Below are 25180 nucleotides of genomic sequence, written 5' to 3' on the forward strand. Positions count from 1 at the left end.
GTCGCCATTCCACGAGTGCGTGCAATTATAAAGGGTGACATGTTTGGTATCTATTTACTCGGCGTCACATCATCTTTCACATTATACAAAAAAATTGGGGTAACTTTACTGTTTGGATTTTTTAAAATACATGAAAGTGTCACTTTTCCAAAAATTTGCGTTTAAAACACCGCTGCACAAATACCGTGTGATAAAAAATATTGCAACAATCGCCATTTTATTCTCTAGATTCTCTGCTAAAAAAATATACATAATGTTTGGGGGTTCTAAGTCATTTTCTAGCAAAAAATACGGATTTTAACTTGTAAACACCAAATTTCAAAAATAGGCTTAGTCATGAAAGGGTTAAAAAACTTCTTTAAAGCTTATATCGGCAGTCTCAAATCTCAGTTGATCCTTTCATATGTCCTCATTAACCACTTGAGCCCCGGACCATTATGCTGCCTAAGGACCAGAGGTCTTTTTCCAATTTGGCACTGCGTCGCTTTAACTGCTAATTGCGCGGTCATGCAATGCTGTACCCAAACGAAATTTGCGTCCTTTTCTTCCCACAAATAGAGCTTTCTTTTGATGGTATTTGATCACCTCTGCGGTTTTTATTTTTTGCGCTATAAACGGAAAAAGACCGAAAATTTTGAAAAAAAATGATATTTTCTACTTTTTGTTATAAAAAAAATCCAATAAACTAAATTTTAGTCATACATTTAGGCCAAAATGTATTCGGCCACATGTCTTTGGTAAAAAAAATGTCAATAAGCGTATATTTATTGGTTTACGCAAAAGTTATAGCGTCTACAAACTAGGGTACATTTTCTGTAATTTACACAGCTTTTAGTTTATGACTGCCTATGTCATTTCTTGAGGTGCTAAAATGGCAGGGCAGTACAAAACCCCCCCAAGTGACCCCATTTTGGAAAGTAGACACCCCAAGGAAATTGCTGAGAGGCATGTTGAACCCATTGAATATTTATTTTTTTTGTCCCAAGTGATTGAATAATGACAAAAAAAAAAAATAATATATTTACAAAAAGTTGTCACTAAATGATATATTGCTCACACAGGCCATGGGCCTATGTGGAATTGCACCCCAAAATACATTCAGCTGCTTCTCCTGAGTATGGGGATACCACATGTGTGGGACTTTTTGGGAGCCTAGCCGCGTACGGGGCCCCGAAAACCAATCACCACCTTCAGGATTTCTAAGGGTGTAAATTTTTGATTTTACTCCTCACTACCTATCACAGTTTCGGAGGCCATGGAATGCCCAGGTGGCACAAAACCCCCCAAAATGACCCCATTTTGGAAAGTAGACACCCCAAGCTATTTGCTGAGAGGCATATTGAGTCCATGGAATATTTTATATTTTGACACAAGTTGTGGGAAAGTGACACTTTTTTTTTTTTGCATAAAGTTGTCACTAAATGATATATTGCTCACACAGGCCATGGGCATATGTGGAATTGCACCCCAAAATACATTTAGCTGCTTCTCCTGAGTATGGGGATACCACATGTGTGGGACTTTTTGGGAGCCTAGCCGCGTACGGGACCCCGAAAACCAATCACCGCCTTCAGGATTTCTAAGGGTGAAAATTTTTGATTTCACTCTTCACTGCCTATCACAGTTTCGGAGGCCATGGAATGCCCAGGTGGCACAAAACCCCCCCAAATGACCCCATTTTGGAAAGTAGACACCCCAAGCTATTTGCTGAGAGGCATGGTGAGTATTTTGCAGCTCTCATTTGTTTTTGAAAATGAAGAAAGACAAGAAAAAACATTTTTTTTTTTCTTTTTTCAATTTTCAAAACTTTGTGACAAAAAGTGAGGTCTGCAAAATACTCACTATACCTCTCAGCAAATAGCTTGGGGTGTCTACTTTCCAAAATGGGGTCATTTGGGGGGGGTTTGTGCCACCTGGGCTTTCCATGGCCTCCGAAACTGTGATAGGCAGTGAAGAGTGAAATCAAAAATTCACGCCCTTAGAAAGCCTGAAGGCGGTGCTTGGTTTTCGGGGTCCCGTACGTGGCTAGGCTCCCAAAAAGTCTCACACATGTGGTATCCCCGTACTCAGGAGAAGCAGCAGAATGTATTTTGGGGTGTAATTTCACATATTCCCATGGCATGTTTGAGCAATATAACATTTAGTGACAACTTTGTGCAAAAAAAAAAAAAAAAAATGTGTCTCTTTCCCGCAACTTGTGTCGCAATATAAAATATTCCATGGACTCGACATGCCTCTCAGCAAATAGCTTGGGGTGTCTACTTTCCAAAATGGGGTCATTTGGGGGGGTTTTGAACTGTCCTGGCATTTTATGCACAACATTTAGAAGCTTATGTCACACATCACCCACTCTTCTAACCACTTGAAGACAAAGCCCTTTCTGACACTTATTGTTTACATGAAAAAGTTATTTTTTTTTTGCAAAAAAATTACTTTGAACCCCCAAACATTATATATTTTTTTAAAGCAAATGCCCTACAGATTAAAATGGTGGGTGTTTCATTTTTTTTTTCACACAGTATTTGCGCAGCGATTTTTCAAACGCATTTTTTGGGGAAAAAACACACTTTTTTAAATTTTAATGCACTAAAACACACTATATTGCCCAAATGTTTGATGAAATAAAAAAGATGATCTTAGGCCGAGTACATGGATACCAAACATGACATGCTTTAAAATTGCGCACAAACGTGCAGTGGCAACAAAATAAATACATTTTTAAAAGCCTTTAAAAGCCTTTACAGGTTACCACTTTAGATCTACAGAGGAGGTCTACTGCAAAAATTACTGCCCTCGATCTGACCTTCGCGGTGATACCTCACATGCATGGTGCAATTGCTGTTTACGTTTGACGACAGACCGCCGATTGCGTTCGCCTTAGCGCGAGAGCAGGGGGCGACAGGGGTGCTTTTTTTTTTTTTTTTTTATTTCCTTTATTATTTTTCTGCTTTTTTTATCTTATTTTTAAACTGTTCCTTTCATATTTTTTTTTTTTAATCATTTTTATTGTTATCTCGGGGAATGTAAATATCCCCTATGATAGCAATAGGTAGTGACAGGTACTCTTTTTTGAAAAAATTGGGGTCTATTAGACCCTAGATCTCTCCTCTGCCCTCAAAGCATCTGACCACACCAAGATCGGTGTGATAAAATGCTTCCCCAATTTCCCAATGGCGCTATTTACATCCGGCAAAATCTAAGTCATAAAATGCTCGTAGCTTCCGGTTTCTTAGGCCATAGAGATGTTTGGAGCCACTCTGGTCTCTGATCAGCTCTATGGTCAGCTGGCTGAATCACCGGCTGCATTCTCAGGTTCCCTGTTGAGACAGGAGAGCCAGAGAAAAACACGGAAGACGGTGGGGGGGGCATTCCCTCCCACGGCTTGTAAAAGCAGTCTAGAGGCTAATTAGCCGCTAGGATTGCTTTTACATGAAAGCCGACCGCTGGCTGAAAAGAATGATACCAAGATGATACCTAAACCTGCAGGCATCATTCTGGTATAACCACTCAAAGTCGTGAATGGCGTACCTGAAGACAAAAAAATGGTTAACAATAAAGCACAGTAAACGGTAAAGTATAAAAAATTGCATACCTGAAAAAGCAAACATGATAAAACATAGTAACAATAAAACATTAAAAAAGGAAGACACACATAAAAGATAAGAAAGGCTGCGCACCCCGGAAATTGAATTAAAGAAAAATAATTTTCCCCATGGGGCTTTAAAACAGCAATGCACATAATGAAAGGAAGTTCTTAATAGATGTATAGAAGTATAAAAAGTTTTATCCAATATCATGGTTTGAAGTACAGTATAGAAAATCATCTGGTACAGTAACACACATCTTATTCCCCAGTGCAGTAACAAACACATATTAATACACATAATTAGGTTACATGTTACATAAATAGCAAGCCCCGACGCGTTTCGACCTGTATATGGTCTCTTCAGGGGGACAGTTGGATCTAAAAAAGAATTACATAAATTAAATTTAAATAGATAAATATATATATTATTGTGCATCACTTGGATTAAACCAAGATAATGAGTCTTTACCGCTAAATGGTGGAATGGGTGTTCTCTAGTCCAGGATATGTGCTGAGGGCCAATGGAAACACTGGAGGGCTCGGGGGGCCACCCTCACTCTCCCAGGAGAGCCAGCCTCAGGGGGCTTACAAGGAGCCACACTTAGCGCGCCCCCCGGGAGGGGGGGGGGAAGGGGAGATGAGGGGGAGGAGCCCACACCTGCAACAGAAACCCAAGAATAGCCATGTATTAGTTAGAGGAAGTGTGATAATTAACTTGGTAATGTACTGAGTGTTTCCAATTTGTCTATGTGGAGACTGGCGTTGGATAGGATTTTTACTATGTAAATATATTGAAATGTTAATTCCATTCCATAAATGTAATCGATAAGATTTAATGATCGTGTGATCCAACAATGCAGTGGTATGGTAGGTCTATTATACTATTGTAATGGATAGGTTGATAAGAAGGATAGAATGGGTGAAAAAGAGGGAAAAAGATGTGTGTATGAAAAAAAAAAAAAAAAAAAAAAAACACAGCAACAACGATGGCCTAAATGGAGAGGAGTGCATTGTGTGGTGGAGAATGGTGTGAATGAGGTGGTGCATGGTGTGGTAACATGACATGGTGCTTGCTTGGTGCCTACTGTGTGAAAACAAAAATGAAAAGTGAACTAAAAAAGTGAAAAGCCAATCAAAATGTGAAAGTGTATGTAGGATGGTGTGTGTATGTAGGAGAGTGCTGTGTGGAATAAAAGTGAAATAACAAAAAGTTTACCTTATCAGTTGTATAAATCGTGTAGGCTGGAGGTAATGTTGGACTTGTTGATAGGTTCAATGTGATAAGCTTGGTGGCGATCATGCAAAAATAAGGGCTCTAGTGTAGAAAGAACCTGGCAGCAGTAGCATTCATCCTGGCCTGTAGGAGATCATGATCTGATTATCAGGCCTCCAGTCTCCCTTTATATCCAAATTCAGGCAAATGGGATAATCATGTGCAGGTGCAAACCCCCCACCCACACCACCCCCAAGAAAAAAAAAAAAAAAAAAAAAACCCGGAGGGATTGGCACTGGAACCGCTGATGGAGCGGCCCCTGTGTGGCTCCCTCGGCGTCCCGGAAGGCCTACAGGCCCCGACCACTGTCGTCATCTCCGCCGCAATGCGCGTGACGTCATGACGTTGTGCGCAAGCCGGGCCCTTACAGGCATGCGCACTCCGTCAAACATCCGGAGATGAACACGGGACGCCGCCGGCAGGATAGAGCTCACCTTAACTGCAGCGGCGGTGAGCAAAAAAAGGGGGCACGCAAAGGAATTCGCATGCCCCCCCCCCTTTTTCCTGCCGGGAAGCCGCGAGGGGTCAGACTCACCCCAAGAAGGGAGAGGAGGCACCACCAACACCCGCCAGTCCAAAAAATGGCCCTCAAAACAAAAACAAAAATATTGGGGATGGTGTCAGTAGAACATGAATGACTGACTTCATGGGATCACCAACATAGCACACAGCAAATGTTGATGGTCTGGTATGTTTTTTGTTTATTTTGCATTTTAACATTTTTTAAATTTTTTACATGGGCTGTGTGTTGGTTCCAGGTCCCCACGTTCCTGCATCTAATGTTAGTATGAGATAGGTAGAATATAAATAAAGTTTGTCAGCAATTGCCATATAAGGCAATTGAATATCATGCAGTGTGGGGGTCTAAGTTAGATTCCCCCTCATGCATGGGATTGTTAAAAGTTAACCGAGTGGGAACAATTGATTAACAGTGTGCAGGATACATGAAGAGAAGGAAACACACAGCCCATGTCTTATCTCTAATGTGTCAAGGTGGGGAGTGGTGTTTAACCACCCAAAATTGAAATATGAAAGAAGGAAGACACACATAAGAGATAAGAAAGGCTGCGCACCCCGGAAATTGAATTAAAGAAAAATAATTTTCCCCATGGGGCTTTAAAACAGCAATGCACATAATGAAAGGAAGTTCTTAATAGATGTATAGAAGTATAAAAAGTTTTATCCAATATCATGGTTTGAAGTACAGTATAGAAAATCATCTGGTACAGTAACACACATCTTATTCCCCAGTGCAGTAACAAACACATATTAATACACATAATTAGGTTACATGTTACATAAATAGCAAGCCCCGACGCGTTTCGACCTGTATATGGTCTCTTCAGGGGGACAGTTGGATCTAAAAAAGAATTACATAAATTAAATTTAAATAGATAAATATATATATTATTGTGCATCACTTGGATTAAACCAAGATAATGAGTCTTTACCGCTAAATGGTGGAATGGGTGTTCTCTAGTCCAGGATATGTGCTGAGGGCCAATGGAAACACTGGAGGGCTCGGGGGGCCACCCTCACTCTCCCAGGAGAGCCAGCCTCAGGGGGCTTACAAGGAGCCACACTTAGCGCGCCCCCCGGGAGGGGGGGGGGGAAGGGGAGATGAGGGGGAGGAGCCCACACCTGCAACAGAAACCCAAGAATAGCCATGTATTAGTTAGAGGAAGTTTGATAATTAACTTGGTAATGTACTGAGTGTTTCCAATTTGTCTATGTGGAGACTGGCGTTGGATAGGATTTTTACTATGTAAATATATTGAAATGTTAATTCCATTCCATAAATGTAATCGATAAGATTTAATGATCGTGTGATCCAACAATGCAGTGGTATGGTAGGTCTATTATACTATTGTAATGGATAGGTTGATAAGAAGGATAGAATGGGTGAAAAAGAGGGAAAAAGATGTGTGTATGAAAAAAAAACAAAAAAAAAAAAAAAAAACACAGCAACAACGATGGCCTAAATGGAGAGGAGTGCATTGTGTGGTGGAGAATGGTGTGAATGAGGTGGTGCATGGTGTGGTAACATGACATGGTGCTTGCTTGGTGCCTACTGTGTGAAAACAAAAATGAAAAGTGAACTAAAAAAGTGAAAAGCCAATCAAAATGTGAAAGTGTATGTAGGATGGTGTGTGTATGTAGGAGAGTGCTGTGTGGAATAAAAGTGAAATAACAAAAAGTTTACCTTATCAGTTGTATAAATCGTGTAGGCTGGAGGTAATGTTGGACTTGTTGATAGGTTCAATGTGATAAGCTTGGTGGCGATCATGCAAAAATAAGGGCTCTAGTGTAGAAAGAACCTGGCAGCAGTAGCATTCATCCTGGCCTGTAGGAGATCATGATCTGATTATCAGGCCTCCAGTCTCCCTTTATATCCAAATTCAGGCAAATGGGATAATCATGTGCAGGTGCAAACCCCCCACCCACACCGCCCCCAAGAAAAAAAAAAAAAAAAAAAAAAACCCGGAGGGATTGGCACTGGAACCGCTGATGGAGCTGCCCCTGTGTGGCTCCCTCGGCGTCCCGGAAGGCCTACAGGCCCCGACCACTGTCGTCATCTCCGCCGCAATGCGCGTGACGTCATGACGTTGTGCGCAAGCCGGGCCCTTACAGGCATGCGCACTCCGTCAAACGTCCGGAGATGAACACGGGACGGGAACACGGGAGAGTGAGGGTGGCCCCCCGAGCCCTCCAGTGTTTCCATTGGCCCTCAGCACATATCCTGGACTAGAGAACACCCATTCCACCATTTAGCGGTAAAGACTCATTATCTTGGTTTAATCCAAGTGATACACAATAATATATATATTTATCTATTTAAATTTAATTTATGTAATTCTTTTTTAGATCCAACTGTCCCCCTGAAGAGACCATATACAGGTCGAAACGCGTCGGGGCTTGCTATTTATGTAACATGTAACCTAATTATGTGTATTAATATGTGTTTGTTACTGCACTGGGGAATAAGATGTGTGTTACTGTACCAGATGATTTTCTATACTGTACTTCAAACCATGATATTGGATAAAACTTTTTATACTTCTATACATCTATTAAGAACTTCCTTTCATTATGTGCATTGCTGTTTTAAAGCCCCATGGGGAAAATTATTTTTCTTTAATTCAATTTCCGGGGTGCGCAGCCTTTCTTATCTCTTATGTGTGTCTTCCTTTTTTCATATTTCAATTTTGGGTGGTTAAACACCCCTCCCCACCTTGACACATTAGAGATAAGACATGGGCTGTGTGTTTCCTTCTCTTCATGTATCCTGCACACTGTTAATCAATTGTTCCCACTCGGTTAACTTTTAACAATCCCATGCATGAGGGGGAATCTAACTTAGACCCCCACACTGCATGATATTCAATTGCCTTATATGGCAATTGCTGACAAACTTTATTTATATTCTACCTATCTCATACTAACATTAGATGCAGGAACGTGGGGACCTGGAACCAACACACAGCCCATGTAAAAAATTTAAAAAATGTTAAAAATGCAAAATAAACAAAAAACATACCAGACCATCAACATTTGCTGTGTGCTATGTTGGTGATCCCATGAAGTCAGTCATTCATGTTCTACTGACACCATCCCCAATATTTTTGTTTTTGTTTTGAGGGCCATTTTTTGGACTGGCGGGTGTTGGTGGTGCCTCCTCTCCCTTCTTGGGGTGAGTCTGACCCCTCGCGGCTTCCCGGCAGGAAAAAGGGGGGGGGGGCATGCGAATTCCTTTGCGTGCCCCCTTTTTTTGCTCACCGCTGCAGTTAAGGTGAGCTCTATCCTGCCGGCGGCGTCCCGTGTTCATCTCCGGACGTTTGACGGAGTGCGCATGCCTGTAAGGGCCCGGCTTGCGCACAACGTCATGACGTCACGCGCATTGCGGCGGAGATGACGACAGTGGTCGGGGCCTGTAGGCCTTCCGGGACGCCGAGGGAGCCACACAGGGGCCGCTCCATCAGCGGTTCCAGTGCCAATCCCTCCGGGTTTTTTTTTTTTTTTTTCTTGGGGGCGGTGTGGGTGGGGGGTTTGCACCTGCACATGATTATCCCATTTGCCTGAATTTGGATATAAAGGGAGACTGGAGGCCTGATAATCAGATCATGATCTCCTACAGGCCAGGATGAATGCTACTGCTGCCAGGTTCTTTCTACACTAGAGCCCTTATTTTTGCATGATCGCCACCAAGCTTATCACATTGAACCTATCAACAAGTCCAACATTACCTCCAGCCTACACGATTTATACAACTGATAAGGTAAACTTTTTGTTATTTCACTTTTATTCCACACAGCACTCTCCTACATACACACACCATCCTACATACACTTTCACATTTTGATTGGCTTTTCACTTTTTTAGTTCACTTTTCATTTTTGTTTTCACACAGTAGGCACCAAGCAAGCACCATGTCATGTTACCACACCATGCACCACCTCATTCACACCATTCTCCACCACACAATGCACTCCTCTCCATTTAGGCCATCGTTGTTGCTGTGTTTTTTTTTTTTTTTTTTTTTTTTTTCATACACACATCTTTTTCCCTCTTTTTCACCCATTCTATCCTTCTTATCAACCTATCCATTACAATAGTATAATAGACCTACCATACCACTGCATTGTTGGATCACACGATCATTAAATCTTATCGATTACATTTATGGAATGGAATTAACATTTCAATATATTTACATAGTAAAAATCCTATCCAACGCCAGTCTCCACATAGACAAATTGGAAACACTCAGTACATTACCAAGTTAATTATCAAACTTCCTCTAACTAATACATGGCTATTCTTGGGTTTCTGTTGCAGGTGTGGGCTCCTCCCCCTCATCTCCCCTTCCCCCCCCCTCCCGGGGGGCGCGCTAAGTGTGGCTCCTTGTAAGCCCCCTGAGGCTGGCTCTCCTGGGAGAGTGAGGGTGGCCCCCCGAGCCCTCCAGTGTTTCCATTGGCCCTCAGCACATATCCTGGACTAGAGAACACCCATTCCACCATTTAGCGGTAAAGACTCATTATCTTGGTTTAATCCAAGTGATACACAATAATATATATATTTATCTATTTAAATTTAATTTATGTAATTCTTTTTTAGATCCAACTGTCCCCCTGAAGAGACCATATACAGGTCGAAACGCGTCGGGGCTTGCTATTTATGTAACATGTAACCTAATTATGTGTATTAATATGTGTTTGTTACTGCACTGGGGAATAAGATGTGTGTTACTGTACCAGATGATTTTCTATACTGTACTTCAAACCATGATATTGGATAAAACTTTTTATACTTCTATACATCTATTAAGAACTTCCTTTCATTATGTGCATTGCTGTTTTAAAGCCCCATGGGGAAAATTATTTTTCTTTAATTCAATTTCCGGGGTGCGCAGCCTTTCTTATCTCTTATGTGTGTCTTCCTTTTTTCATATTTCAATTTTGGGTGGTTAAACACCCCTCCCCACCTTGACACATTAGAGATAAGACATGGGCTGTGTGTTTCCTTCTCTTCATGTATCCTGCACACTGTTAATCAATTGTTCCCACTCGGTTAACTTTTAACAATCCCATGCATGAGGGGGAATCTAACTTAGACCCCCACACTGCATGATATTCAATTGCCTTATATGGCAATTGCTGACAAACTTTATTTATATTCTACCTATCTCATACTAACATTAGATGCAGGAACGTGGGGACCTGGAACCAACACACAGCCCATGTAAAAAATTTAAAAAATGTTAAAAATGCAAAATAAACAAAAAACATACCAGACCATCAACATTTGCTGTGTGCTATGTTGGTGATCCCATGAAGTCAGTCATTCATGTTCTACTGACACCATCCCCAATATTTTTGTTTTTGTTTTGAGGGCCATTTTTTGGACTGGCGGGTGTTGGTGGTGCCTCCTCTCCCTTCTTGGGGTGAGTCTGACCCCTCGCGGCTTCCCGGCAGGAAAAAGGGGGGGGGGGGCATGCGAATTCCTTTGCGTGCCCCCTTTTTTTGCTCACCGCTGCAGTTAAGGTGAGCTCTATCCTGCCGGCGGCGTCCCGTGTTCATCTCCGGACGTTTGACGGAGTGCGCATGCCTGTAAGGGCCCGGCTTGCGCACAACGTCATGACGTCACGCGCATTGCGGCGGAGATGACGACAGTGGTCGGGGCCTGTAGGCCTTCCGGGACGCCGAGGGAGCCACACAGGGGCCGCTCCATCAGCGGTTCCAGTGCCAATCCCTCCGGGTTTTTTTTTTTTTTTTTCTTGGGGGCGGTGTGGGTGGGGGGTTTGCACCTGCACATGATTATCCCATTTGCCTGAATTTGGATATAAAGGGAGACTGGAGGCCTGATAATCAGATCATGATCTCCTACAGGCCAGGATGAATGCTACTGCTGCCAGGTTCTTTCTACACTAGAGCCCTTATTTTTGCATGATCGCCACCAAGCTTATCACATTGAACCTATCAACAAGTCCAACATTACCTCCAGCCTACACGATTTATACAACTGATAAGGTAAACTTTTTGTTATTTCACTTTTATTCCACACAGCACTCTCCTACATACACACACCATCCTACATACACTTTCACATTTTGATTGGCTTTTCACTTTTTTAGTTCACTTTTCATTTTTGTTTTCACACAGTAGGCACCAAGCAAGCACCATGTCATGTTACCACACCATGCACCACCTCATTCACACCATTCTCCACCACACAATGCACTCCTCTCCATTTAGGCCATCGTTGTTGCTGTGTTTTTTTTTTTTTTTTTTTTTTTTCATACACACATCTTTTTCCCTCTTTTTCACCCATTCTATCCTTCTTATCAACCTATCCATTACAATAGTATAATAGACCTACCATACCACTGCATTGTTGGATCACACGATCATTAAATCTTATCGATTACATTTATGGAATGGAATTAACATTTCAATATATTTACATAGTAAAAATCCTATCCAACGCCAGTCTCCACATAGACAAATTGGAAACACTCAGTACATTACCAAGTTAATTATCAAACTTCCTCTAACTAATACATGGCTATTCTTGGGTTTCTGTTGCAGGTGTGGGCTCCTCCCCCTCATCTCCCCTCCCCCCCCCTCCCGGGGGGCGCGCTAAGTGTGGCTCCTTGTAAGCCCCCTGAGGCTGGCTCTCCTGGGAGAGTGAGGGTGGCCCCCCGAGCCCTCCAGTGTTTCCATTGGCCCTCAGCACATATCCTGGACTAGAGAACACCCATTCCACCATTTAGCGGTAAAGACTCATTATCTTGGTTTAATCCAAGTGATACACAATAATATATATATTTATCTATTTAAATTTAATTTATGTAATTCTTTTTTAGATCCAACTGTCCCCCTGAAGAGACCATATACAGGTCGAAACGCGTCGGGGCTTGCTATTTATGTAACATGTAACCTAATTATGTGTATTAATATGTGTTTGTTACTGCACTGGGGAATAAGATGTGTGTTACTGTACCAGATGATTTTCTATACTGTACTTCAAACCATGATATTGGATAAAACTTTTTATACTTCTATACATCTATTAAGAACTTCCTTTCATTATGTGCATTGCTGTTTTAAAGCCCCATGGGGAAAATTATTTTTCTTTAATTCAATTTCCGGGGTGCGCAGCCTTTCTTATCTCTTATGTGTGTCTTCCTTTTTTCATATTTCAATTTTGGGTGGTTAAACACCCCTCCCCACCTTGACACATTAGAGATAAGACATGGGCTGTGTGTTTCCTTCTCTTCATGTATCCTGCACACTGTTAATCAATTGTTCCCACTCGGTTAACTTTTAACAATCCCATGCATGAGGGGGAATCTAACTTAGACCCCCACACTGCATGATATTCAATTGCCTTATATGGCAATTGCTGACAAACTTTATTTATATTCTACCTATCTCATACTAACATTAGATGCAGGAACGTGGGGACCTGGAACCAACACACAGCCCATGTAAAAAATTTAAAAAATGTTAAAAATGCAAAATAAACAAAAAACATACCAGACCATCAACATTTGCTGTGTGCTATGTTGGTGATCCCATGAAGTCAGTCATTCATGTTCTACTGACACCATCCCCAATATTTTTGTTTTTGTTTTGAGGGCCATTTTTTGGACTGGCGGGTGTTGGTGGTGCCTCCTCTCCCTTCTTGGGGTGAGTCTGACCCCTCGCGGCTTCCCGGCAGGAAAAAGGGGGGGGGGCATGCGAATTCCTTTGCGTGCCCCCTTTTTTTGCTCACCGCTGCAGTTAAGGTGAGCTCTATCCTGCCGGCGGCGTCCCGTGTTCATCTCCGGACGTTTGACGGAGTGCGCATGCCTGTAAGGGCCCGGCTTGCGCACAACGTCATGACGTCACGCGCATTGCGGCGGAGATGACGACAGTGGTCGGGGCCTGTAGGCCTTCCGGGACGCCGAGGGAGCCACACAGGGGCCGCTCCATCAGCGGTTCCAGTGCCAATCCCTCCGGGTTTTTTTTTTTTTTTTTCTTGGGGGCGGTGTGGGTGGGGGGTTTGCACCTGCACATGATTATCCCATTTGCCTGAATTTGGATATAAAGGGAGACTGGAGGCCTGATAATCAGATCATGATCTCCTACAGGCCAGGATGAATGCTACTGCTGCCAGGTTCTTTCTACACTAGAGCCCTTATTTTTGCATGATCGCCACCAAGCTTATCACATTGAACCTATCAACAAGTCCAACATTACCTCCAGCCTACACGATTTATACAACTGATAAGGTAAACTTTTTGTTATTTCACTTTTATTCCACACAGCACTCTCCTACATACACACACCATCCTACATACACTTTCACATTTTGATTGGCTTTTCACTTTTTTAGTTCACTTTTCATTTTTGTTTTCACACAGTAGGCACCAAGCAAGCACCATGTCATGTTACCACACCATGCACCACCTCATTCACACCATTCTCCACCACACAATGCACTCCTCTCCATTTAGGCCATCGTTGTTGCTGTGTTTTTTTTTTTTTTTTTTTTCATACACACATCTTTTTCCCTCTTTTTCACCCATTCTATCCTTCTTATCAACCTATCCATTACAATAGTATAATAGACCTACCATACCACTGCATTGTTGGATCACACGATCATTAAATCTTATCGATTACATTTATGGAATGGAATTAACATTTCAATATATTTACATAGTAAAAATCCTATCCAACGCCAGTCTCCACATAGACAAATTGGAAACACTCAGTACATTACCAAGTTAATTATCAAACTTCCTCTAACTAATACATGGCTATTCTTGGGTTTCTGTTGCAGGTGTGGGCTTCTCCCCCTCATCTCCCCTCCCCCCCCCCTCCCGGGGGGCGCGCTAAGTGTGGCTCCTTGTAAGCCCCCTGAGGCTGGCTCTCCTGGGAGAGTGAGGGTGGCCCCCCGAGCCCTCCAGTGTTTCCATTGGCCCTCAGCACATATCCTGGACTAGAGAACACCCATTCCACCATTTAGCGGTAAAGACTCATTATCTTGGTTTAATCCAAGTGATACACAATAATATATATATTTATCTATTTAAATTTAATTTATGTAATTCTTTTTTAGATCCAACTGTCCCCCTGAAGAGACCATATACAGGTCGAAACGCGTCGGGGCTTGCTATTTATGTAACATGTAACCTAATTATGTGTATTAATATGTGTTTGTTACTGCACTGGGGAATAAGATGTGTGTTACTGTACCAGATGATTTTCTATACTGTACTTCAAACCATGATATTGGATAAAACTTTTTATACTTCTATACATCTATTAAGAACTTCCTTTCATTATGTGCATTGCTGTTTTAAAGCCCCATGGGGAAAATTATTTTTCTTTAACAATAAAACATTGCAGAATAGAATACAGTAAAAAAGAGCAGAACAATAGAGTGAGAATAGAGAGAGAGAGAACAATAAAACGACAACTATTTTTTTTTATTTTATATATATATTTTTTTTTTGACACTTTTTTTGTAACTAACTTTTGTAACTGTAACCGGTTCCAGGTTCGGGTCTCTCAAAATGCGATGGCATCTTGGGAGACCCTGTGAAAGTGTGTCCTAGTCTGTGCAATGCTGTACCCTACGCTAATACTCAACTAGTGAATGGTAGCGTTCAAAACATTCACCAATGCAAAGACCAGGATTGTCAGGACAGGAGGGACAATAATAGCGGGTGTCACGCCTATATCCGCGCTTCCTGCAGACACAACATCTTTTTTGGGGGGGTTCGTTGGGTAGGGGTACTCGGGAGGACATAAAGAAAATGCCTCTCATGCAGCCGACTGCATTTGATTGGGGATGTGAATGGGGGAAGTACGGGCGCTGCAGAAGTGGTGGGTTCCCAATTAGGATTGGCGAATGCAGCAGGAAGGGCACTATGGGCACGACGGGCCTGTGTTTGTCTTCTTGGTGGCAGCGGGACACTACTTGTGCTTGCCACCTCACCAGCTTGAACTGCACTTATGGGACTCGCCACGTCACCAAGTGTTGCTGCAGTGCTGGTTTGACTACGACCGGGGTGTACTAGGCCGCTGGTGCTTGCCAGTTCACCAAAACGCTACCAAAAAAACTGTTAGCGATCGCAGGGATCAGGCCTGACTCTGCGAACGCTGCAGTTATGCGTTTAGTGTTTTGTAAGGGACAGTGATCGATCGATACTGCACTTGGGTGGGCCGGGCCGGGCGGAGGGGCAAAACGCAGGTGCTAGCAGGTATCTGGGCTGATCCCGCTAACACTGCGTTTTTGGGAACCCTAAACTGCTGGGGACGCTAGTATAGATCTGATCGGATCAGATATTGATCCGATCAGATACTATACCACTAAGGGAGGTGTACGGTGCGTGCGTGGGTGTTAGCGCTACTGGCGCTAACCTGACGCTGCCTGGTGCTTGCTTGCCAGTTCACCAAAATGCTACCAAAAAAACTGTTAGCGATCGCAGGGATCAGGCCTGACTCTGCGAACGCTGCAGTTATGCGTTTAGTGTTTTGTAAGTGACAGCGATCGATCGATACTGCACTTGGGTGGGCCGGGCGGAGGGGCAAAACGCAGGTGCTAGCGGGTATCTGGGCTGATCCCGCTAACACTGCGTTTTTGGGAACCCTAAACTGCTGGGGACGCTAGTATAGATCTGATCGGATCAGATATTGATCCGATCAGATACTATACCACTAAGGGAGGCGTATGCTGCGTGCGTGGGTGTTAGCGGTACTGGCGCTAATCTGACGCTGCCTGGGGCGACGCATATCACCGCCGGGCGATCAGGGGGCTAAACCTTTATTCGGTAATAAACGGCGGGTGCCCTGACACTATAAAAAATAAACGAACTAACCAGCGTCAACCGTAACGTTTATACGGTGATCAGTGGTGAAAGGGTTAACTAGGGGGCAATCAAGGGGTTAAAACATTTATTAGATAGTATATGGGGGTCCCTGACACTATAAAACGCTGACGGCGAACCTAAATATTTACCTCCCTAACTAGCGTCACCAGTGACACTAATACAGCGATCAGAAAAATGATCGCTTAGCAACACTGGTGACAGGGGGTGATCAAGGGGTTAAAACTTTATTAGGGGGGGTTAGGGGGGTACCCTAGACCTAAAGGGGGGTAATACTAACTGTCCCAACACTGTAACTGTCACAAACTGACACTATGCAGTAATCAGAAAAAAAAAAAAAAAAAAAAAACCTGCTGGTGTCAGTTTGTGACAGGGGGGGGGGGTGATTGGGGGGGGATCGGGGGGCGATCGGGGGGGGGATCGGGGTGTTTTGTATGCCTGGCATGTTCTACTGTGTGTGTAGTGTGTTGTGCACTCACATTGATGTCTTCTCCCCTCGGCGCTGGAACGGAATACCGAGCTGAGGGGAGATGACATCATTTCCTTTGCTGCTGTTTAGCATACAGCAGCAAAGGAATGTTCCCATTGGCCGGCGACGATCGCGAGGGGGGGGCCACGAACGGATGGCCTCCCCCTCATCTCGGATCGCCGGGGAACAGAACGGGACCGCCTCGGGCGGCGGGGGGGGGGTCCGATCGGACCCCCCACCCGCGGAAGGCAAATCACGTACATGTACGTGATTTTGCCTGCCCGTGCCGCTTTGCCGACGTAAATCGGCGTTAGGCGGTCCTTAAGTGGTTAAAGTATATGCAACCCCTCACCTTGTAAAACAACCCATTCAGTTTAAAATAGAACTGTTTAATTGGGCGACCAAGTGGCAGATGAGGTTTAATGTAGATAATGTTGATAAATGTAAAGTTGAGGGCTAAGAATATGCATGCATCATACATACTAGAGGAAGTACAACTGGGGGAGTCAATGGTGGAGAAGGATCTGGGGGTTTTGGTAGATCCAGGGCTTTTTTTCCCAGAGGATAGGTGTAGGAACTCACCCCTTCCGACTCGCCCCTTGTCCCTGCCTCGTACTCACCTCTGAGCACTGTTGCTTGGTTCCACCCCCACCTCCCAGTACCGCCCCTTTTAGAGAATACAGAACCAAGAATCATTTTGAGGTGCTAAGTAATTTGTGTGGAATTTGTTAATGACAACAAGAAAGACAGTAAAATAGATTCCCTGTAGCTAGCAACAATGGACCTTCCAGCAACAATAGATCCACCCCAGCAACATTAGGCTCCCAACAGCCAGCATTAGACCCCTGTCTCAACAGTAGATCCCTCCTAGCAATGACTGATTCCCCCCAGCAACATAAGACCCACCCCCAGCAGCAATAGATCCTTCCCCAGCAACAATAGACCCCCCACCCCAAAAATAAATATCCTCCAGCAACAATTGATTCCCCAGCAGCGAGCATCAGTAGAACCTCCACCACACCCCCAGCACCCCTTGCTATTACATACATTTAGTGCTGGAGGTGCCGGAACTGCGTTCCCCCGCATTCTCACTGAAAAAAAGCCCTAGGTAGATCTTTAAGCTCAATATAATAACATGCAATGCCAAGCTGCGGTTTCCAAAGTCAGCAAAGTCCTTTCTTGTATAAAAGAGATATGGACTCCAGAGAGAGAGATATATTTTTTCCCCTGTACAAATCATTAGTAAGACCTCTTCTGAAATATGCAGTTCAGTTTTGGGCTCCAGTTCTCAAAAAGGATATCGGGGAACTGGAGAAAGTACAGAGAAGGGCAACCAAACTGACAAGAGGCATTGAGGAGCTCAGCTATGAGGAAAGATTAGAGGAACTGAATGTATTCTCTCCTGAGAAGAGGAGATTAAGGAGGGATATGATCACCATGTATAAATATATAAGGGGTCCATATAGTGAACTTGGTGTTGAGTTATTCACTTTACAGTCATCACAGAGGACAAGGGGGCACTCTTTGCGTCTAGAGGAAAAGAGATTTCATCTCCAAATAGGGAAAGGTTTCTTCACAGTAAGAGCTGTAAAAATGTGGAATAGACTCCCTCCAGAAGTGGTTCTGGGCAGCTCAGTAGATTGCTTTATAAATGGCCTGGATCCTTTACTAAATGTATATAATATAACTGGGTACTGACATTTATAGGTAAAGTTGATCCAGGGAAAATCCGATTGCCTTTGGGGGGATCAGGAAGGAATCTTTTCCCCTGTTGTAGCAAATTGGATCATGCTTTGCTGGGGGTTTTTCACCTTCCTCTGGATCAACCGTGGGTATAGGATTGTGTATATGAGATTGTATCATATTATTCTTTATTTATTTATTTTTATGGTTGAACTAGATGGACTTGTGTCTTTTTTCAACCTGACTAACTACAGTATATAACTATGTAACTATGAAAGACACATTTTTTCCCCTTTCACATAATCCCTGTTCTCATCGGTTCGCAGTTGCATAATGAACTCAGAGAGCTAGGGGAGGAGAAACAACTGCACACTGATCTTACCAGTGAAAGGCTGTGCAGGCGAGGGGGGGGGGGACGTCAGCACAAGTCTGATCATTGGAGGAGAGCAGAATGAGTTCTCAGGAACACCAGGGATTTCACACAGAGATAGCAATACAAAGAGAACAGGAGATCTTTCATACAAGTACATGGTATTTGTATCAGGAATATGAAAAGTTGTGTTTACATATTCTTTAAGGCCTAACTCCATGTTTCATTTTCCTTTAAATAGTTTGTTTCCGTTGGAAAACCATGCGGGTGAGTGCTGTATAAACTATGTAGTGTCTACTAGTGTATGCAGTGCTGTGTTCTGGCAGCAGTACAAGGACTTTCCCTTCCATTACCAGCACAAAATCTGAGTGCTGTTCAGCCATTCACTGGAAGCCTTGTATTGAGGCAGCCCGATATATATAATATTCCTTCTTCCTGATCATAAGTTGTATCTATGGTTTGAAGGGTATATATGGGAGCCAGAATGTTATGTCACACATCTTGACAATTATCCTCTTTGTCTCTATGGTACATTAGAATGTTTTAAACCTTATAACAATAAATATCAATGTTTTATATTTCAACAATGTATTTTGGTCTAATGTTTAGTGCCAGTAAAGTCCACCATTGGCAAGATTTGGATCTTGCAAAAAACGTTTCTGTATTTATTATAAATAAATACAAGACTTCCTCTTATTGGGTGAGGCGGAGATTGTGACGTCATCTGCTCACCTCGCTACCTTGGCCATTCACAGAAAGCCTTGTATTCATAGATAAAAGTAGAAAGGAGGGTGGATGACATTGCTATCTCCACTTTAGCCAATCAGAGGTAGCTTTGTATTTATTCATAAAAATACAAGGCTTTCAGTGGATGGCTGAGCAGCACTCAACCTGACTCAATATTGTTCTGGGAACAGGAGGTATAGAACACAGCTTTGTATTTTGCATGTAGCTGATGTGCTCACATCAGGCACTATATAAACTGCATGTGGGACAAGCTTGGTCCAAATTCATGTTTTACAGGTTAATGAAACCTGGAGTTATGCTTTAAACCTTAAGCTCATAGGTGGCACGCTTGCAAGAAAAAAGGTAGAGGAATCCAATAATCCAATAATAATGTAGATGTTCTTTATTAAAAGATCCAAAGTGAAAAAAACACACTTACAACAGTGCTGCCAACAGCACAAATGAAGAAGCACTTAAGTTAACTTAATTTGCTACCGCCTGTCCAAACGGGTATAATATGAGGTTTACCGGACCCTGCTTCAGGAGCACCACAGGGGGTCTGGAGCTCACATAAGCCAACTAAAGTGAAAATACCCTTTATAATGTGGTACTGAACTGATTCAACGATAGTAAGGAAAGAAGGGATACAACTGTTCTAATACAGCTGTAATGGGCTGCAAAATTTTTAGGAGAGGGTTGCTTAAAACCCATCTCCAGGCAAAATTAAACTACTGCCCAACAAAAATAGAGCAACAGTTCAGGTCTGTTCCTAAACACTCCTCTTATCATCCTAACAAAGAGGTGCTCGTCACTGCACACTCTGTAAGGACATTTCCAAAACCTTTTTTTTGTAGTATTTAAAGATACAGAGTAAAAAAACATCACAGCACCAAAAGCACGGAGGGATTCAGACACGGAGGGAGGGATTCAGTTGACGCGTTTCACTCTGAGTAAGCACCATTCAGCGTGAAACACATCAACTGAATCCCACTCCGCATTTGGTACTGTGATTTTTTTTACTCTGTGTCTTTGAATACTACAATAAAGGTTTTGGAAGCATCCTCACAGAGTGTGCGGCCACCAATGTTTTCTTAAACTACTGCCCCCTCCCCTTATACGCCCTCATCTCTGAGTCGACTGTTCAGAAAATATTCTGCTTTACAGCCCTTTAAAGCAGTATTTCACTTACCTGACTGAAGACCAAGGATCCATCGTGACAGTCCATGCACACCACCGACCAATCTTGTTGCTGCCCCTCTTTGTGACATCATAACACTGCTGGAGTCTTTAGGACCCTGCCAGTGGACAGCCAATAAAAAGTGTCCATGTCACGGGGGAAGCAATGTGGGCATCTGAAGGAGCTTCCCAATTTCTAGTCCATAATATAGGAGACTCAACACCTGGTAGCCACTTGACCACAGATTTAGCTAAGGATTTGGAGCTTTTAATGTTTTTTTTTAAAAACATAATGCAGTGATAATATTATGCACATATTATTATTATTATTTAAAAAAAAAGCCCTTTAGTACTGGTCATCTGGAATAAGACAATGTTTAGTGGAAAGTGTCAGATGATCACCTAGCCCAGCCTTTTTCAAACATTTTACCCAAGAAGAACCCTTGAAATAATATTCAGGTCTTGGAGAACCTTTGCTAAAACCACCCTATTGATGGTTAGTGGAAAAAAATGCCCCATACATTGGGGGTCAGTGGGAAAAATGCAATCCTTACAGTGGTGGTCAAAATGCAACCCCTTTAGACAGCTAAAAAGATCACTGGTTTCATGCAACTGGCTCTACCAATTGGTGTTGGCCCCCAAAACTATGCAGACATCATCAAATGAGAGGTCATTCAGCCACAGCTGAAGGAACCCCTAGCAAACTTTGGAGGAACCTTATGCCCCGTACACACGATCGGACTTTCCAACAACAAAACCATGGATTTTTGTTCGAAGGTTGTTGGCTCCAACTTGTCTTGCATACACACGGTCACACAAATGTTGACCAACAATTACGAACGTGGGAACGTGGTGACGTACATGACGTATGACGAGCCGATAAAAAGGAAGTTCAATAATCATGTGATATCTCCATTACGAACGCTAGTTTTACAAGACAGAGCGCTTCTGGCTTGTACTTGATTTCGAGCATTCGTGAACTTTTGTGCGACGGACTTGTGTACAAAGTTTTGTTGGCGGAAAATTTGAGAACCTGCTAGCCAACATTTGTTGGCGGAAAGTCGGACAACAAATGTTCGATGGAGCATACACGCGGTCGAACTTTCAGCCAACAAGCTCACATCCAACATTTCTCGTCGGAAAATCCGACCGTGTGTACGCGGCATTAGGGTACCACAGAACCCTGGTTGAGAATGGCTGACCTAGACTGTAGATCAGTGCATTTTGCACAGGACAAACAGTAGCCGACAATTTAATTTTCTCTAAATACTAGTGCAGTATTTATTGTCTGCAACACAATTTATTTGTGACATGACATGGGATATTATCAGACTCCATGTCCAGAGGAAGTTTTTCTTAGAATGTTCAGTCATTCTTCAATATCTTAATACTGTATTCTGTGACATTCACTGCACTTGATTGAAGTGCAGCAAACAACCTTCAGAGTAAAGGTGAAATTATTGTAGAAAATGACAAAAATCCTCCAGTGGCTGTTGGATAATTAATTGCGTAAAACAATCTACTGGTTTCCAGTCATTTTAAAGTAATTAATTAAATTTGCTTTTTTTCCGCAGAAGGTGAAATCATCTCTATTTCAAAACACAACTGTAATTGTAGGGCTTTTTTTTTTTTTATGGACTAGAAAAAAAAATGATTTCATACTCTGCTAGGATGAATTAAAAATAAAACAAATGCAAACTTTCAATTGTTTAACAAAGTTGGGTTTGCAAGTGCTTTTGGTAACAATGATAATTACAATGCCCAACTTTACGTGTTTTGACAAGCAGTTGGCATGGATGACATCAGATGTTTGAATCAGAGACAACCTGACAAGTCCTGTACCAAGTTAATCCTCTTCCCCAATCTATACATATGATGTCCTAGGCACTCACTCCTTGTTAAAGTGCATGGAGCAATAGATGAAAGAGCGCTTTACTGGTTGGGCAAGCTACTGTAGTCAGCGCTGACATTTTTTTAGGTCCCTAAAGCAGGAATGCAAAGAGATAACCATCATCATGTCCTGATGGTCCTGATGCTCTTTCAAGAAATTTTAAAAGCCCAGTTTTGAAAAGATTGAGTTTTAGGAAGTGGTGTAATGTCCATACTGTAATGTCAGTTAGCAAACTAGTAATGCACAAGGAGACTGAAGGGGTTATTTGAGGAGTAGAAAGATATATTTGGGGGTCATTACCGTAGAGATGGTATTGGAAGTAATTGAAGGCTATCAAATGACCATAAGACACCCACGCTGTGTCCGTCTGCAGGTCATATATCCCCCTCACTCACAGGCTTGGCTGAGAGCAGCGCGAGTCACTGGCTCCTGCTGCTGTCAGTCAAATCCTGTAAGGAGGAAGCGGGCGGGCAGGGCCGAGCCGTGGTGTGTGTATCTATGGATGCACACAGCCTGGCTTGGGAATGCTTCCACATGTGTGCCACCTTCTTAAGTGGCTTCCTATAGGGGAATGCGGAGAATTAGAAGGAGCAGAGAGCGCCGTTGAGTGACAACAGAAAAGGAGGATTGGGAGCCGCTCTGTGCAATATGCTTGCATAGAGCAGGTAAGAATAACATATTTAATATTTTAGTAAAACAAGTGAGCCTTTAAAATCGCTTTAAAGTGGTTGTTAACCCACCACTGTCACTTTTCACAATGCTCTTTCTTTATTACTGTAATGGCCCCCTGTGACTGTGCTATATGAAAATAATGCTGTACATACCTTGAATATTGAGCACTGATCGCGCTGATTGACCCGCCGCTTCTCTCCTCTCTCTTCCCGACACAAGCAGTGGGCGGGGCCAGGGATTCCCCGCTGACGTCAGTCAGGAGGAGAGGAGGAGAGAGGTGGCCCCGCTCACTGCATCTGTCAGGCCGTGGGAGCAGAGAAGCAGCCAGTCAATCAGCGCTGATCAGCGCTCAATATACAAGGTATATACAGCGTTATTTTCATATAGCAGAATCACAGGGGGCCATTACAGTAATAAACAGAGAGGATTGTAGCATAAAGACATTAATTTGAGCAGCAGGACAGGAGGGGGTGGCTCAGACACGGAGCTGTCAGGCAGAGAGAGGAGGGGGAGAGCACACAGGAGACACAGGAGAGCAGGCTGCTTATGACGAGACACGCACAGACTACGGTGTCAGGACTCTAAAGCCCTGCTATAAGGGAGTCAGTGCAGAGAGGGGAGGGTAGAACCAAGCAGGATCAGCCAGGTAATTCAGGTGATACGGGGGGCCAAATGACACAGCACAAGCACTGTGCTGCATAACATGCTCTAAGGGAACAGGATCTTGATTATTTTTTTGGGGGGGTTAACAAACGCTTTAATTACAAAGCCTTGAGGGACCCCCTATAGAAAGAGGGAGGAAAGAAAACTGCTGTAACTGCTTAAAAAGTGCTAGCTGGAGTCTTTAATTTGTTAGTCAAGTCCATCTAAGTCAGCTGGGGGTTGCTGTCCAAAGGTTTCTCCATTGCTCCTCCATCCAGAGTGGATACATTCAAAGACAGGAAGTGTGTTACTGGCCAGGTTACTGGGTGAAAGTAATGGAAGCAAGCAGAAAAAATATATAACTTCAGTAAGCAAGAAAGTTTCCCTGTCTTGCACCCATGGCCCCCTCACACTGCTTAACCCAGAATTTCCCCCGGGGATGTCACAATGTTTTCTTGCTGATGGGTGGCCTCATGCTTGAGTTCTGACCCACCATTTTTACCACTTTGGCACGCTTCTGGATTTCAGTGGCCTGGTCTTCCAAATGCAAGGGAACCTACTTCCTTTTTGGATGTACCTCCAAATTACTCACTATTTTTGAGCCCTGGAATGTGATATCCGCGTCTCTAGACCTCTTACTCCCCTTGAGGCCATTTGTTCCAGATAATCTCCCCAGCACCACTTAATTTGCACGATACATACATACTTAGCTTTTTACTGACAGCACTTCTAATGGTAGAAAAGCCTTTAAGGCCTGGGAAAATGGTATGTCGATTACTCAATCCACGGAAGAGTGGGATTGTATCCACTTAAAGATCCACAAAGGTTATGTGCATGTCACAACCCAAGAAAATTTGTATAAGATTCTATGACTATTGTATAGGACTCTAGTGCAGTTACACAAATTTCACCCCGAAGTTCCTAGAATCTGTTGGCGATGCCAAGCAGAAATCGGCACTTTTCTACACGTCTGGTGGACTTGCTTGTTCCTCCAAAGCTATTGGTCTGAGGTTTACAGAGTGATCTCCTAAGTTACCATTCAAATTTACCCGTGCTCAATTTCTACTTCACCACTCCTCTCTGCCCCATAAGGTATACTTCAAGTTTTTAGTAGTGCATATGATAAATGCTGCCGAACTTTGTATCGCGGTTCATTGGGAAACGACCCATATACCGACTATCTTGGAATGGTTGACCTCACCTCACTTCCAGCTCAAAGCTGCGGAGATGGAAGAATTGATTCACATGGCTCGAAAGTCACCTTCCAAATTTTCCAATAAATGGGCATGTTGGACCCATTTCCAGACAACTG

The sequence above is a fragment of the Aquarana catesbeiana genome, linkage group LG03 (genome assembly GCF_042186555.1).
Source record: "Aquarana catesbeiana isolate 2022-GZ linkage group LG03, ASM4218655v1, whole genome shotgun sequence".
NCBI lineage: Eukaryota > Metazoa > Chordata > Amphibia > Anura > Ranidae > Aquarana > Aquarana catesbeiana.